This window comes from Rana temporaria, chromosome 3, assembly GCF_905171775.1.
Source record: "Rana temporaria chromosome 3, aRanTem1.1, whole genome shotgun sequence".
Classification (NCBI taxonomy): domain Eukaryota; kingdom Metazoa; phylum Chordata; class Amphibia; order Anura; family Ranidae; genus Rana; species Rana temporaria.
In genome coordinates this window covers 217,230,867-217,246,492 of record NC_053491.1, presented here as the reverse complement: position 1 = coordinate 217,246,492, position 15,626 = coordinate 217,230,867, and the positions used below count along the sequence as shown (strand labels likewise).

Sequence of the window (15,626 nt, the reverse complement as noted above, 5' to 3'; positions counted from 1 at the left end):
ATGAGCCCACAACGATGACCTACCAAGGCGATTTATATATGAACATTTAGATTGCCCATCTAAATATGACAAACTCTGGTGTAGATGGCTCTCCTTGCCGGCTTCCTGTAACCCCTTGTATTAAGCTTTATAGAAAAATAGGGGTTCCCCCATTAGAAGAAATGGGACTTTAAAGGCTCAAAGAGTGAATACAGTATACATACATTCTGTTAAGTTATAGTTTTATTCATAAAACAAGGATAGATTTATACAGTACAAAAAAAAAAAAAATCTATTTAGAAATCAATACATATAAAAGTGAGGTATATTGTTACTCATGGCGGAATCGCCTGATACTGTTACAGTAAACATGTAGAGGTTGCATAAGTAAAATCCAACATGTTTTAGAGTTCTGAGGAATGGGAAGGTTGTCAATGGATTTGTAGAAAGGTGTATGGTATCCTTTATATATGAGGGAAAGCCCAATACATGAGGTCTTAGTCGTCTCATTGATATGAACACTTAAGGTTTTCAGTGAGGGGACCATCACCATTCCCTAAAATGGGTCTCCTAGGTGGATTTTTAATTCTTGTGTATCTTCGGGAGCGAATAGAATGTCGGAGTCTTAGACCTTTTCAGGAGCTTTGGGGCTAAAAAAAAAAGAGCCTGTAATGTGCCAGAAAACGCCTCCCCTGCAGCCCCAAGGCGAGAGCCCAAGTGCTTTCACACATTAGAAAAAAGTCCTGCAAGCAGCATCTTTCGGGCGGTGCGAAATCGCTGTACACCGTTTTTGCGGGTGCTCTTAACCCTTTATTGGGGGGGGTTAAAAGCACCCCACTAGCGGGCGAAAAGCATATATATAACAGCGGTAAAGCGCTACTAAAGCTCCCCCCTCCTCCCCCTTGTTTTGGATGTCAGGTGGTCTCAATGCCTGCCTAGCACTCTGCCCTGGTAATTTTTCCTCACCTACTTCCTCCTGTTGGATGGTTTGGAGTCTTTATTCATTTGCTTCTATGATGCAACGAGTCGTGCCAAAACAGGGGGGGGGGGGGGCACTGAGTATCACACTTTGAACCCACTCCTTGCAATATATACTGCCATACAGTATGTGCTATACACACTTGTGTGCTGTTTAACAGGATACAAAAAAACTAAAATAAAGTATCATTCTAGACCAGGGATATGCAATTAGCGGACCTCCAGCTGTTGCAAAACTACAAGTCCCATCATGCCTCTGCCTCTGGGTGTCATGCTTGTGGCTGTGAGTCTTGCTATGCCTCATGGGACTTGTAGTTCTACAACAGCTAGAGGTCCGCTAATTGCATATCACTGTTCTAGACCATATCAACATTACATGCAGGGATTTCCTGAGGGAACAGTATCATAAGGCGATTCCGCCATGAGTACCTCACTTTTATATGTATTGATTTAAAAAAATGTTTTTTTTTGTACAGTATAAGACTATTTTTGTTCCATGAATAAAATAACAGAATTATATGTTCACTCTTTGAACCTTTAAAGTCCCATTTCTTCCAACGAGGGAACCCCTATTTTTCTATATAGTTTTGTGATGTGGCCACATAATGTGAGAATGAATTTCTCCATTTTAAAACTTGTATTAAGCCCAGTACCCGAATGTCGCCTGGTGTCAGCCGGTTCAATAGAAACTGGTCGACATTCGGCCATATGTATGGCAGCCTATCCGACAGATGCGGGCTTCTGTCCAAGGCTCGTGCTCTGCCGACCGGCTCACGGTTCAGCGCTCTCTCCCAATGGCTGAAAGCGCTGACCAGAGTGTTCTGGCAGAAGGGTCATCCCCCTGTCAGAACACAATAGCTCAGCAAGGGAGATCGCTGTACTAACATCGGATCATTGGTACAGTGGCTCCAACCAGATCCGTCAGGTTTTTTTTCTCCATTAAACCCAGCAAAAAACTAGTGCTGTGTACTAGGCTTAGGTCTCACACCTGGCGAGAAGGGGATCTTTTTCTTCTTTCTTAGGTCATTTTTACACAGGCTTTCAAATTAGGCAGGCCTGTAAATTTTTCAGGTGGACCTGTCTGGAAGACCAATACAGGTCAATGGGCAGGCAGATTGTGTTTCATCACATCTGCCTACTTCCAAAATTCAACCAGGTGTGGGAGAAAAAAAAAATGTAATACAGGAAAGACTACACCCATTTCTATTTTTTTGATGGACCAGAGGTAGCCCGATATAAATAGACATAAATCCGATCATTCGGGTCGCCCATAGAGCCATCACGGGTCAGCCAACATCTGCTGTCAAAATGTGGGTAATAAAACTGAATGGGCATGAATGTAACAAAACTGACCCCCACCCCATAAGCTCTGATTTAGCAGAGGATCTACTGAAACAAAGCACTCCTGCTTTTAGGGACCCCAACTCCCCCACTTTTATCTCTTTTCACATTGGAGCTCTTCTTGCCCCTTTATTTTCTTAGTAATGGACCACAAACAGGAAACACTTGTTATCAAAGGTTTAAAAATTGTACATACCGGTAGTTGATTATTTTTTCCAATTTTCTCTCCCTTCCTGGTATGGGAGCAATAATTTTATTTTTATCTTCCGGCTTAAACAATAACTGATAATCATACCAGAGCGTCTGAGTGCACTCTATACTCGTTACATGTGAACTGCTTATATGACTTGTCTGACCTGTAATTATACCCTGTCTTTCATTCATAACAAGTGTAATTAAATAATGTAAGTTCTCCTCCCATACTATTCTGTATGTGCATTAGATTCCTTACAAATACAGTTTGCTCTGTAAGTAGGGGCATATATATATATATATATATATATATATATATATATATATATATATATATATATATATATATATATATATATATATATATATATATATATATATTATATAAAAAACAAACAAACAAACAAACAAACAAACACACACACGTTAATGGGAGCATGCCAAAACTGCATGCAAAACATGGCTACGGCGGTTACAGCATGGTATTTCAATGCAAACTCTCCCATGGAATGAAAAAATAAAAAGGCTGGCCATACACAACTACAACTTCTGGGAACGTTAATTTGATTTTCTAAGGGCCCACACAGCACCGCATTCCAGATTTGCACGGTCCTTGCGATCTGCAGCGGGTGTCAGTACAAAGTTAACACCACCCCAAAACGCATTTCATTTGCCCGCACGAATTGCCAGGTTGCAGTACATTTCATAAAGTAGTGCATGCCCTACTTTTGGTGCTTTGCAATTTCAGCCCATTCAAAATGTATGAAAATCACACTGCACAGAACGGCATGTGAATCACACAGCGTTCTTGTGCGATTCCAAACCAGTTCCTAGTGCGCATGGGCCCCCAACTGTTAGTAAGGTCAAATGGATGTTTGTTTTTGACCAAAGTGACGAGCAAATATGAAGGAGGATGGAATTTTTTACTCAAATTTGGGGTTTTCACGTGGGAAAAAAATCCCATTCATTCCAAAATCAAAATGTTAAAAGCAAACCAGATTTTGAAGCACTTTTGAAATTACATTTATAAAGTTATCAAAAATGTACTAAGAATTTTTTATACGTCTATTCGTTTGAAAATCTACTAGTTTATGGTCAGCCTTATGGCCCGTACGCACAATCCGAATATTGGACGAAAACGATTGTCCGATGAAGGATCGTATGATTTTCGGATCGTGTGTACACTACTTTCGAGAGCCGATCACGACAGTTAAACCGATATTATTCGATCGGACATGCACGAAAATTTTCCTCGTACGATGTCAGATCGTACGATTTTGTTTAGTCAGTACAGTTGTCATCTGAAAATACAATACAAATACATTACAACACATGACATCACTTCCGATTATTTTTTGCGGTCGTACGAGAATTTTCGTGACTTTAATAACCTATTTCATTTTACTTGCGACTATTAAGCGAAAAAAGTCGTACAATATTCGGATCGTGTGTATAGGCCATTAGGCCCCATCCACACCTTTTTTGCTTGAAACTTGCTTTTCCTTTTTTGAGAGATTTTTTGCTTGAAACTTGTAGCTCATAAAAAGCAATAAGCAAAATCCCATTCATTATAATGGCACATGTTCACATGTGAGCGTTCTGTCGCCTTAAGGCTGGGTTCACACTACTACACTACTTTCATCCTACTTTGCTCTGTGTTCAATGTTTCCCTATGAGAGCGTCTTGTAGCGTCCTACACAAGTCGGTCCGACTTTGAAAATGCTCCCTGTACTACTTTTGGTCCTACATTGATCCTACTTCAGGCCCATTGAATATCATTGAAGTCAGACCAAAGTAGGAGCCTGTTCATGAAAGTAGGATGGATGTAGGACCAATGTAGGATAAATGTAGGACCAATGTAGCAGAGCAAAGTAGGATGAAAGTAGTGTAGTAGTGTGAACCCAGCCTCAGGCTGGGTTCACACTACTACACTACTTTCATCCTACTTTGCTCTGTGTTCAATGTTTCCCTATGAGCGCGTCTTGTAGTGTCCTACACAAGTCGGTCGACTTTGAAAATGCTCCCTGTACTACTTTTGGTCCTACATTGATCCTACTTCAGGCCCATTGAATATCATTGAAGTCGGACCAAAGTAGTATCCTGTTCATGAAAGTAGGATGGATGTAGGACCAATGTAGGATAAATGTAGGACCAATGTAGCAGAGCAAAGTAGGATGAAAGTAGTGTAGTAGTGTGAACCCAGCCAACTACTTTCATCCTACTTTGCTCTGCTACATTGGTCCTACACTGATCCTACATTGATCCTACATTGGTCCTACATCCATCCTACTTTCATGAACAGGATACTACTTTGATCCGACTTTGTGATAGTCTGACTTGTTCTTTGACCAATCAAAACAATCCCAGAGTGAGATAAATTCCTTTTACTGCTGCTGTAATCACAAGTTGGATGTCAAAAGTCGGATGGTTAGGACAAGGCTCCTACTTTGATCCTACTTTAATGATATTCAATGGGCTGATGTAGGATCAAAGTAGTACAGGGAGTAGTTTCAAAGTCGGACCGACTTGTGTCGGACCAGTTAAGACAGCTCTCATAGGGAAACATTGATTTTCACACGTCATACTACATGAGCTCCCAATGTAGGACAAGTGTGAACCCAGCCTCAGGCTGGGTTCACACTACTACACTACTTTCATCCTACTTTGCTCTGCTACATTGGTCCTACATTTATCCTACATTGGTCCTACATCCATCCTACTTTCATGAACAGGATACTACTTTGGTCCGACTTCAATGATATTCAATGGGCCTGAAGTAGGATCAATGTAGGACCAAAAGTAGTACAGGGAGCATTTTCAAAGTCGGACCGACTTGTGTAGGACGCTACAAGACGCTCTCATAGGGAAACATTGAACACAGAGCAAAGTAGGATGAAAGTAGTGTAGTAGTGTGAACCCAGCCTTAGAGCCCATTCACACCCGAGCATTTTCAGCTCGTAAAACACTCATCTCAAAAGGTCCAAAAACGCCCATAAAGTGAAATCCCATTCATTTAAATGGCCCCTGTTAACATCTGAGTGTTCCCTTCGTCTGAAGCAAAATGCCCCCAAAAAATTACATGAGCTTCTTTTTAGGCAGATTAACCACTTGCGTACTGGGCACATATACCCCCTTCCCGCCCAGGCGAAATTTCAGCTTTCAGCACTGTCACGCTTTGAATGACAATTGCGCAGTCGTACTATATGGCTCAAAAACAAAATTGACATCCTTTCCCCCCCCCCCCCCCCACAAATAGAGCTTTCTTTTGGTGGTATTTGATCACCTCTGTGGTTTTAATTTTTTGCGCTGTAAACAAAAAAAGAGCGACAATTTTGGAAAAAAAAGAAGTTTTACTTTTTGGTATAATAAAAAAAAAATATCGCAATAAGCGTAGTGATTGGTTTGCGAAAAAGTTATAGCGCCTAAATAGGGGATAGAATGACATTTTTTTTTTTACTATTCATGGCTGTTATCTGCAGTTTTTGTCAGGACTGGGATATTGTGGCAGACACATCGGATACTTTTGACACTATTTTGGGACCACATTTATACAGCGAACAGTGCTATAAATATGCACCGATTACTGTATAAATGTGACTGACAGAGAAGGGGTTAACACCAAGGGGCAATCAAGGTGTTAAATGTGTCTCCCTGGGAGTGATTCTTACTGTGGGGGAGGAGACCGATATGTGTCCCTATGTACAAGGGACACACCATCAGTCTCCTCTCCCTGACCGGACGTTGATCTCTGTTAACACACAGAGATCCACGTCCCTGGCTTTGTGACTGCCGATCGCGGGTATCCGGTGCACCTGCGTGACAAGGCGGGCACAGGTTTTCCCCGATGCGCGCCCGCACTGTCCCTCTATGGAAAATCTGTAATCAGACTCGCTCCCCATGAGGACAGGTAGGTTCTCCTCCAATTCCCGTACACACATGAGATAGAGAATGATTGAACAGATCAGTGCATCGTGTCAGATTCGGCTGCGTACGATTGCGATCACAAAGCCGATTTCACGTAACTAATGAAATTCTGCTAGACTCCAGGGAATTGTAATGGTGGAACTGCACACAGCACATATTTGGGGCCATTTCAAGCAGTATTAGCTGCTACAGTGTGAAAACAGAACTCGATTCATCAACAAGAAAAGGCGTCACAAGTTAATAACGTGTGAAAAATGTTTTCCCTGCATTAACACGAGCCATTATTTTTCTGATGTTAACACCAACCGTGGGCTTTGTTTCACGCATTTTGTATCCTAGGTGTTAATGCTGATTTTGTACCCACCATCTACAACCAGGTGGAAGGTTAGTAGCTCTCAGGTGTGACCCAGCTCCTGTCATTTCACAGAGCAATGCTGATGCATGCATGCACGAAAAAAGGATCCATTCAGCTCCCCCTTCATGCAGTGGTGCGTTTAGGCTTTTTGCTGCCCTAGGCCTGTCTAAACTCGCGCAACCCATAATTTAAATATGATCCACCCCTTCCTGTCAAGGTCACGCCCCTTCCTGTTTAAGAACTGCATTGAAATTTTCCAAAGGGGACACTAGTTCTGATGGCCTTTGGGGGTGGGGGGCCTTTTGATTCCCTTAATCTGCAGAAATTTCCTCTTGCTTCCTGTTTGGCTATGGGGCAGGAAATAAAGAGGAATGAACTCTTTTGATGCTGCCCCCCCTGCAAAGTGCTGCCCTAGGCCTGGGCCTTGTTGGCCTAGGCCAAGATACAGCATTGCCTTCACGCATGTAGCTGCATTGACTCCTTCCCACTAAGTAACAACATCCATTTAAATGAGTCTTTACAAATGGGGGTGGGACTGACTTCACAATCACATGGCCACCGATTGGCAGTCATTGTAGTCAAGTGATCGGAAGCCCATCCCACCGACTCCCAAACATGTTTGGAGACTGAGCACTGTCTATGACAGCTCAGTCACTGTGCAGGAAGTACACAGGGGGGTGTTCTCAGCATAGAAACCTCAGCTGTCAAGAGGTTAATCTGCAGTTTAGTGCTTTGGACATCTAGACTTACAGATAAAACTGGCCCTTTGAGGACAGCCACAATGCCGATTTGTCCCGTAATGAAATGGAGTTCGACACCCCTGGTCTAGGGGGATCTGAAAAGGCAGTGGACTACCCCTCAGTGTCCTCACATCCAATGCAAGGGTTTGGGTTCTGCATTGTACTTAATGACATCAGAGAACCTGCGATTTCAAGAGCATGGGGGGGGGGGGGCTGTGAGGACTGGCTTGGCAGCATGGGGGAACCTATGGGAAAACCCCTAGAACTAAAATTACTGATTATTAGCATGATGGTCGGTCAGTAACTGATACCCCCCAAAATCCGGGCATGTAGCATTTACTTGCCAGGTGCACCTGCATTCCCTGCTGCCAATGGTATTGCAAAAATGGCAGCCCCGGCATCCCTTCATATGTGCATTTGCCTGACTTGACAATGTAGGATGCTGCGGCCGCTATGTTTGCATGGCATCCCTAAACGGACCTGTATGTCTGACAGTTTCCCTTGGCTGCATCGCCAGACGGGCCTGGGCCACAACAATGTCAAACTCTCTAAGGCTCCATTCACACTAATGCTTTTTTTGATGCATTTTGCAGAAATGCAGGGACATATTATTAACATGGTTTCCTATGGAACATGTTCACATCAATGCTTTTTTGTGCCTCTGCGTTTTTGGAAAGGGTCGGGGACTTTTTTTCCTGCAAAAAGCAGCGTTTTGCATGTAATAAAATTCAATGGACCCACATCCAAAACGCAAGTACCAAGTTTTTGCCGCGATTTGCGTTTTTTTTTTAACCAGTTTATAGCTGGTCGTTAAAGGAAATAAAAAAAATATATAAAAAAAAAAAAAAAAAAAAAAAAAAAAATAAGCAAATCACGGTAAAAACGCACGTCTAATAACGCAGCAAGCACTGCAAAAATGCTCAAAAGCAACATGCATAGGGTGTGAATCGAGCCAAAGACCGCATGCAGGCTGCGGGCTGGACACCCACCCTGATCTAGGGCATAGTGCTAACTGCATGGCTGTCATTCTGATTCAGAAATATTTGATCTGGAAGAAATATGCAGATCAGAAATGATGGAATAACTTGCTTTATGCTTCTTTATGCTTGTCCTTGGCAAGTGATTTAGACAGCCAGATAACTAGCATTTTCAGATGCAGTTCAGCACTGGTTGTCTTTTTTTTCTCTCATTAGCAGTTTCCTTAAACCTACAGCTGGTTCTAAGAGATTACAGCTGTTCAAATGTCCCTTACACTCTTCCGTTCAATCAGTTTCTAAGAAACAAGAGAAATTTGCCATCCTAATGGAACCATTTAAATGCCGGATTTTATGGAAGTCACAGATGGTCTTGCACAGATTGTGCCAACGGCACTCATAGGGCAGTTAGAGATTGTGCTAAAATAATCTCTATATGAATTATTCTGCTTGGTGACAAGCACTGCTGCCTTGTAACACTGGTGTCCTCGGTTCATATCCTAGCCAGGACACTATCTGCATGGAGTATGCATATTCTACCTGTGCTTGTGTGGGCACTCTAGTTTCCTCTCACATGCCAAAGACATACTGGTATGTTAAATGGCTCCTGTCTAAAATTGGTCTTAATCTGTTTATGCATACCTGGTATGCATGCAAGGTGGGGGCGTTCTTACACTGTAATGAGCAGGGTCCTCGGATTCCTTCTGTACTGAAATATATTGCAACCCTACTGACAGTAAGTTCTGCGCAAACTGTTGGCGCTCTATAAATCATTTATAATAAAAAATAACAACAATAGTAAATAATAAGAGCAGGGACTGATGTGAATGTACGTACAGGCTAGCCATACACAGTTAGGCTAGGTTCACACATGGAGTTAGGTGTTCTGTTCACCGATTCAGCTGCAAATTGTTACTTCAATACATACCTAAACCAGAAGCAAAAATCGCACAGGAACCTTTTCAAAAACGGATCATGGCTGCCCCAGATGTGTGAACCTGCTCCATTGAAAGTCGGTCCGATTCACATGTTATGCAAATCAGATGCAGGTAAAAATGCATCCAATACACATATATGTGAACCGAGCCTTAGTGAGTTTACTTTGCTCTGCGACATTGGTCCTACATCCATCCGACTTTCATGAACAGGATACTACTTTAATCCAACTTTGTGATAGTCTGACTTGTTCTTTGACCAATGAAAACAATCCCAGAGTGAGATAAATTTCTTTTACGGCTGCTGTAATCACATGTCACAAGTCTAATGGTAAGGACAAGGATCCTATTTTGATCCGACTTCAATGATATTCAAGTAGAATCAAAGTCGGACCAAAGTAGCACAGGGAGCATTTTCAAAGTCGGACCAGTTAAGACGGCTCTCATAGGGAAACATTGATTTTCACACGTCATGCGACATGAGCTCCCAATGTCGGAGCGTTTGTTGGACAAGTGTGAAGCCAGCCTCAAACATCTCTCTGCTCTTCTCTATGGAGGATCAGATGAAAACGAACCATCAGTTCGTTTTCATCCAATCCGCCAGACGGATACAAAATAGAGTTTACATCCATCACATTTTAGCGGCAAGGATCGGATCAGGGCTGATCGGGGGTCAGGGGACATGTCACTGCTGACATCCGATGCTCCATAGGTGGTACATGGAGCGCTCGTTCAGACCCGCCTGAAAAAAAAAACAAAAAACACGACAGGCGGATCTGAATGGTCCGCACATGTGAAAGGGGCCTAAAGATTAAGCCACATGCTGTGCAATAACCACCACCAAATAATTAACCTTGTCAACATCATCTACGCAGCAATTATAAATATAGCAGCCTCTTCTGAATTCTTTTATATAATATTTAAGTAATTTTCTTAGCTTGTTCTTAGCACTGTGACAATCCCACTCTTTCTCTGAACCTTACTAGTTACTTAGGGATGAGGTGCGTATTGGTATAGAATCTACTTGGATCCCTTCTATACCAATACGTACCTCATCTAATCTAAGAAAATTACTTAAATATTATATAAAAGAATTCAGAATTTGTATTGATTTTTTTTAGGGCTGTGGAAATTAAAGATTAATTCCTCGATAAACAGTTAATTTTTTTGATCAATCAAATTTCTTTTGATCGGTACTAGTGGTGCAATGGATCGTAAATGATCCGAACGGGTCACCGTAATCTGCGGAGTTCCGCTGCTGCCTCGGCCATAGGAAAGGCCGCGTCTTCGGTCTAGCACCCAGAGCGGCGCCATCTTGGTGCACCCGGCGGCGGCCTAGGTGAACCTAGGGCGGCGCGCTGACGTCATCACCTGGCCTCAACTGCTTGCGTTCGGCCGGCTTCTCTGGCAAGACTAAGCAAGCACTAATCTTCCGATACAGGGGGGGACTTGTCTGTGGATATTACAGTGGGGGAGAAGTCTGTGGATATTACAGTGGGGGAGAAGTCTGTGGATATTACAGTGGGGGAGAAGTCTGTGGATATTACAGTGGGGGAGAAGTCTGTGGATATTACAGTGGGGGAGAGGTCTGTGGATATTACAGTGGGGGAGAGGTCTGTGGATATTACAGTGGGGGAGAGGTCTGTGGATATTACAGTGGGGGAGAGGTCTGTGGATATTACAGTGGGGGAGATGTCTGTGGATATTACAGTGGGGGAGATGTCTGTGGATATTACAGTGGGGGAGATGTCTGTGGATATTACAGTGGGGGAGATGTCTGTGGATATTACAGTGGGGGAGATGTCTGTGGATATTACAGTGGGGGAGATGTCTGTGGATATTACAGTGGGGGAGATGTCTGTGGATATTACAGTGGGGACTATATATGGTGGTGATCCGAAAACTGTATGTGCATTATAATTAGTCGATTTAAAATAAATCGATGACAAAAAATTTAATCAGTAACAGCCCTAGAATTTTTATTATTGTGTAATAAAAAAATTCAGATTTTTTTTTTTATATAATATTTAAGTAATTTTCTTAGCACCGTGACAATCCCACTCTCTCTCTGAACCTTAAATATACATAAATAAAAAAGTTAAACAGAGGCTGGTATCCCAATAAATGCTGTGTAGAATACGCAGCAATTTCAATATATACACCGGTATTTATTTTTATTAAATACACACACACACACACACACACACACACACACACACACACACACACACCCTAGGGCTATAAAAGCACTAGACAAAATCTGCGGCCTGAGAATAAATAAATGCACCTTTATTTCAGTAAAATGTGATTTGTATAGATGAGGGGAGAGGGTTGCAATCATAGAAGAAGCAGATCCCTTGATTTGTATTTCAGGCAGCATTGTGCTGATAAGTGATTAGCATTCTGAGTGGTGGGTTTGAATTCCACCATCTGCATACATCCTATACATCCTCCCTGTGATTGGGTAAGGGGTTTCTCCTCCTATCCTACAACATACTAGTATATTCAATTATTTTATCTCCAGATGACTCCTAGTGATTGTTGCAGTGTGCTAGGGACATTAGATAGTAAGCTCCTTCGAGGAACAAACTGATGCAAATGAGCAATTAGAACGGAAAGCTTTCCATATAATCTGAGCCCTGTGAAAATCATGCTAAGTATCATCATCATCCCTGCTAATCTGCGATTCCTCCCCATCCCCCTGAAAAGCAAGCCCCACCGTTTGGAGCAGTTGCTGAGAAGAATGCCTGCTGTGCTGATGAGATTTCCCTTCCTTCTACAAAGAGTCACTGGTGTTTCCCTAACACACCATGATAGGGCTACAAGAAATCACTCTGCTCCGTCACACACCAGCCAGCCTGGAACCGCCAATCACATCGCGGCTGGCTGGACTTGCTGCTTTAAAATAGGTAAGCAAAGCAAAACAAACACAAAGGCCATGACGATTGCGCTCGCAGCCATCCATACCACATCTAGGTGACAGCAGGATTCCCAGAGAAAAAGATAACGCCAAATAAGATCATCGCTGACCAATGAGACTCTGCCTGAATAGATCATCTTTAGAGGGTGAATATTTATCGATCGCTTAGGTCTACTAGGTCTACACTGTAATCCTTTTTAAAGATCCTGATCGAATGATTTTAATGGCAAGAAATAAAACAGGATCACACGTCATCGCTGGATTCTCAGGCGTTTTTCAGCGTTTTTTTTTTTAAACGCGTGCATTTTCAGATGTAAACATTTTTATTTAGGCCAATGAAAATCAGGCTACTAGGAGCCATGGGGGGGGGGGGCAAAACACACGATCCTGCGACAGCACATTGCTTAGATGTGAATGGGCCCCATACAATTGAATGGAATTCAATTCAATGGAAAAGCATTAACACCGTGTACCGAGGGGGTGATTGGATACCGCGCAATAAACGCCGATCAGGACGCTGGGACTTCTTTACACCAGATGTGGGTTCTACACATTTTTAAAACGCAGCACAAAACAGATTTGGAAGAAAATAGAATTCTGTAAGCACAGTTTGCATTGTAAAAAAACAAAACAATGAAAAAAAACAAAAACAAACAAAACAAAACACCACATACAGCATGCTGAATTTTTTGGCACCGGAACACATCGCACATGGAAATGTAACTCAGAAAATGTTTATATATATATATATATATATATATATAATAAATTACAGTGTGTGTGTGAGAGAGAGATATATACACATACACACAAAATGTTATATACCGTATTCAGCATACGTTTGTAGTGTTTTTTTGTTTTCTATTATTTTTATTAATAATATATATATGTCCGGTTAGCGTTTTTTTTGTTGTTTTTTATTTTTTTCTAATATATATATATATATATATATATATATATATATATATATATATATATATATATATATATATATATATATATATATATATATATATATATATATAAAATAATAGAAAAAAATAAAATGCAACAACAAAAAAACGCTACAAACGTATGCCGAATACGGTATAAATGAGCGCTAACCGGACATGCTGAACCTGGGCAACAACAAGCAGCTACATGTACAATGGGGTTATGTCAGAGGCTGGCCATACACCATACAACCTGATTGTACATCCCTTATGTATCGGATAAATCAACTCTTCCCCAAGATCTATAAATACGTGAAAAGCCATCTAAAAAAAAACGATTTAATCAAAATGCTTCCGATTGGTCCGAGTCTCTCTAGATAAAGTAGATAATCTGATTATTGTTGGTGGTTGTACACTCAATGTAACTATACGATGAATATGTAAAGCACTGCGTAGATTGACAACGCTACATAAATGATAATGTGCAAATTCGAACAAAACGATTAAATCCGCAAACAACTTCCCTTCGGAATATAGTTCCCGATTTGACCCAAGTGAATGGATTGGCCGGAGCCAAATATTATCCATCGCTTTGCATCAACCGGCAGCACTTTAATATGAAGGCACGTCGATCAATCAGATTAGGGGGATTACATGGCGGAAACAGAGATGCGACCGATAATTTACAACGGAGCCCTCCTTATCGATCCACATCCCCACATGTGAAATATCGGCAACAAACGGGTTATTATACACTATAGATCCCGACTATTCGTTATTATTATAGATCCCGACTATTCGTTATCGGAGAGCGGCTGGAAAAAAAAAGGGTACAGTTGTGAAAGCATCCTTGTGATTGGCCGGCAAATCTCCACAATCTGATCGTATATAAAAAAATCGCTCGCTGTTATACAAAACAAAATATTTCATCCAATCAGTATCCAATCAGGTGGGCCTTTGCACTACATAGTCAATGGATCTGATTGTATAGTGTATGGACAGGCAAACCCAATGGTTTCCACCACCATGGCAATCCCAAACATAGATCCATGTGTTGTGTATGTGATGTGTGTGAGCAGCCCCCATATGATGCATTCCTTGTGCTGTTCGCACACTCCATGTGACATGTAGGACAGGAAAGATGTGTTCAGGAAGAGGTCAGGCTGACAGATGGGGGATGGGGTGCACAGGGGGGCGATCAGACTGGGGGGGGGGGGGGGGGGTCAGAATACTCACAGGCGATGATCGGCTGTCCTCACACAGGCCGGATTGGGCGGTGTATGGGGAGATCGGCTGAGTCTATACACACACAGTCCTCCTCGGTGTCCCAGATCGTCACCGGCTGTGCAGTGTCATGACCCGGACACATCACCGGGCTGTATACACATCATGGCTTCTGAGCACCCCCCTCCCTGGCCGGACCAGTCCTTCTCTATTCCTCCGATCTCCTTCCCTCCTTGTACGATCAGTGACAGCCGCCTCTCCGGAACCCCGGGCCAAGGCTGACGTCTGCTCCGGATTCCTCTCTCCGGGTACGATCCTGCTCGGTCTCTCTCTCTCTTTTTTTTCTTCTACAACGCAGCAGATCCGCCCCCGGCCTGGCAGCTAATGGAGGCGGAGTGATAGCGTGAGAATGGCAGCGCGGCGCCCCCTGCTGCTTCCTGTCCGCTACTGCGTCATTTGGGGGATTCCTCCATTGCAGGCTCTATTTCTGAGGACAGTCCTATCCGGGCTCACTAATCACTCCTCCGAGACGTGGGAACAAGGGGCAAAACACACGGGGCTACTCTTCGTTTGCACTGCTTAATTAAAAGAAAAACAATGTAACTAAAGACTTGACCTTTTTTTTTATTTATTTTTTCATTTTAAAGGGTTAAAACCCCTGTCATCTGTGTCCTATTGTGGAGATTTCCGTTCACTTCCTGTCCCAAAACCCAAACAGGAAGTGGAAGATAAACCCAAAGTGAGGTAATCCCAGGGTGTCCACATTAGAGGTTTCCCTTCTGTGTTCTCATGTCAAGCCAAAATTTCACATTTTCTTTTACGTATTATTATTTTTTATTATACAGGATTTATATAGCGCCAACAGTTTTCGCAGCGCTTTACAACGTCAGGGAAGACAGTACAATTCAATACAGGAGGTATCAGAGGGCCCTGCTCATTAGAGCTTACAGTCTACTACTGAAGATAACCAAAAACATGACTAATAGAGAGGGCAAATCTCCCTAACAGGGACACAAATCACAATAAAGAATGATCTGTGTTCTAATGTCCTAATGCTGTCCAAAACTAAAACTAAAATAAATTTGGCCTTTACAGAGGGTTGGATTTACATCTCAGGAGTCTATAGGCTGAG

At 42.3% G+C, this 15,626-nt stretch overlaps 1 protein-coding gene across 3 annotated transcripts in view; it reads right to left on the bottom strand.

Moving 5' to 3' along the window:
• CDK17 (cyclin dependent kinase 17) overlaps positions 1–14,906 on the bottom strand; it is a 228,630-nt gene extending 213,724 nt beyond the window's left edge. For 2 of the 3 annotated variants that reach the window (XM_040344234.1, XM_040344236.1), the window contains exon 1: positions 14,507–14,905. The gene's annotated coding sequence lies outside the window, so the exon portion shown is untranslated. Of the gene's footprint in view, positions 1–14,506 lie in introns of all 3 variants that reach the window. The other variant, XM_040344235.1, reaches the window with a different exon arrangement.
• Between the last annotated feature and the right edge of the window lie 720 nt (positions 14,907–15,626).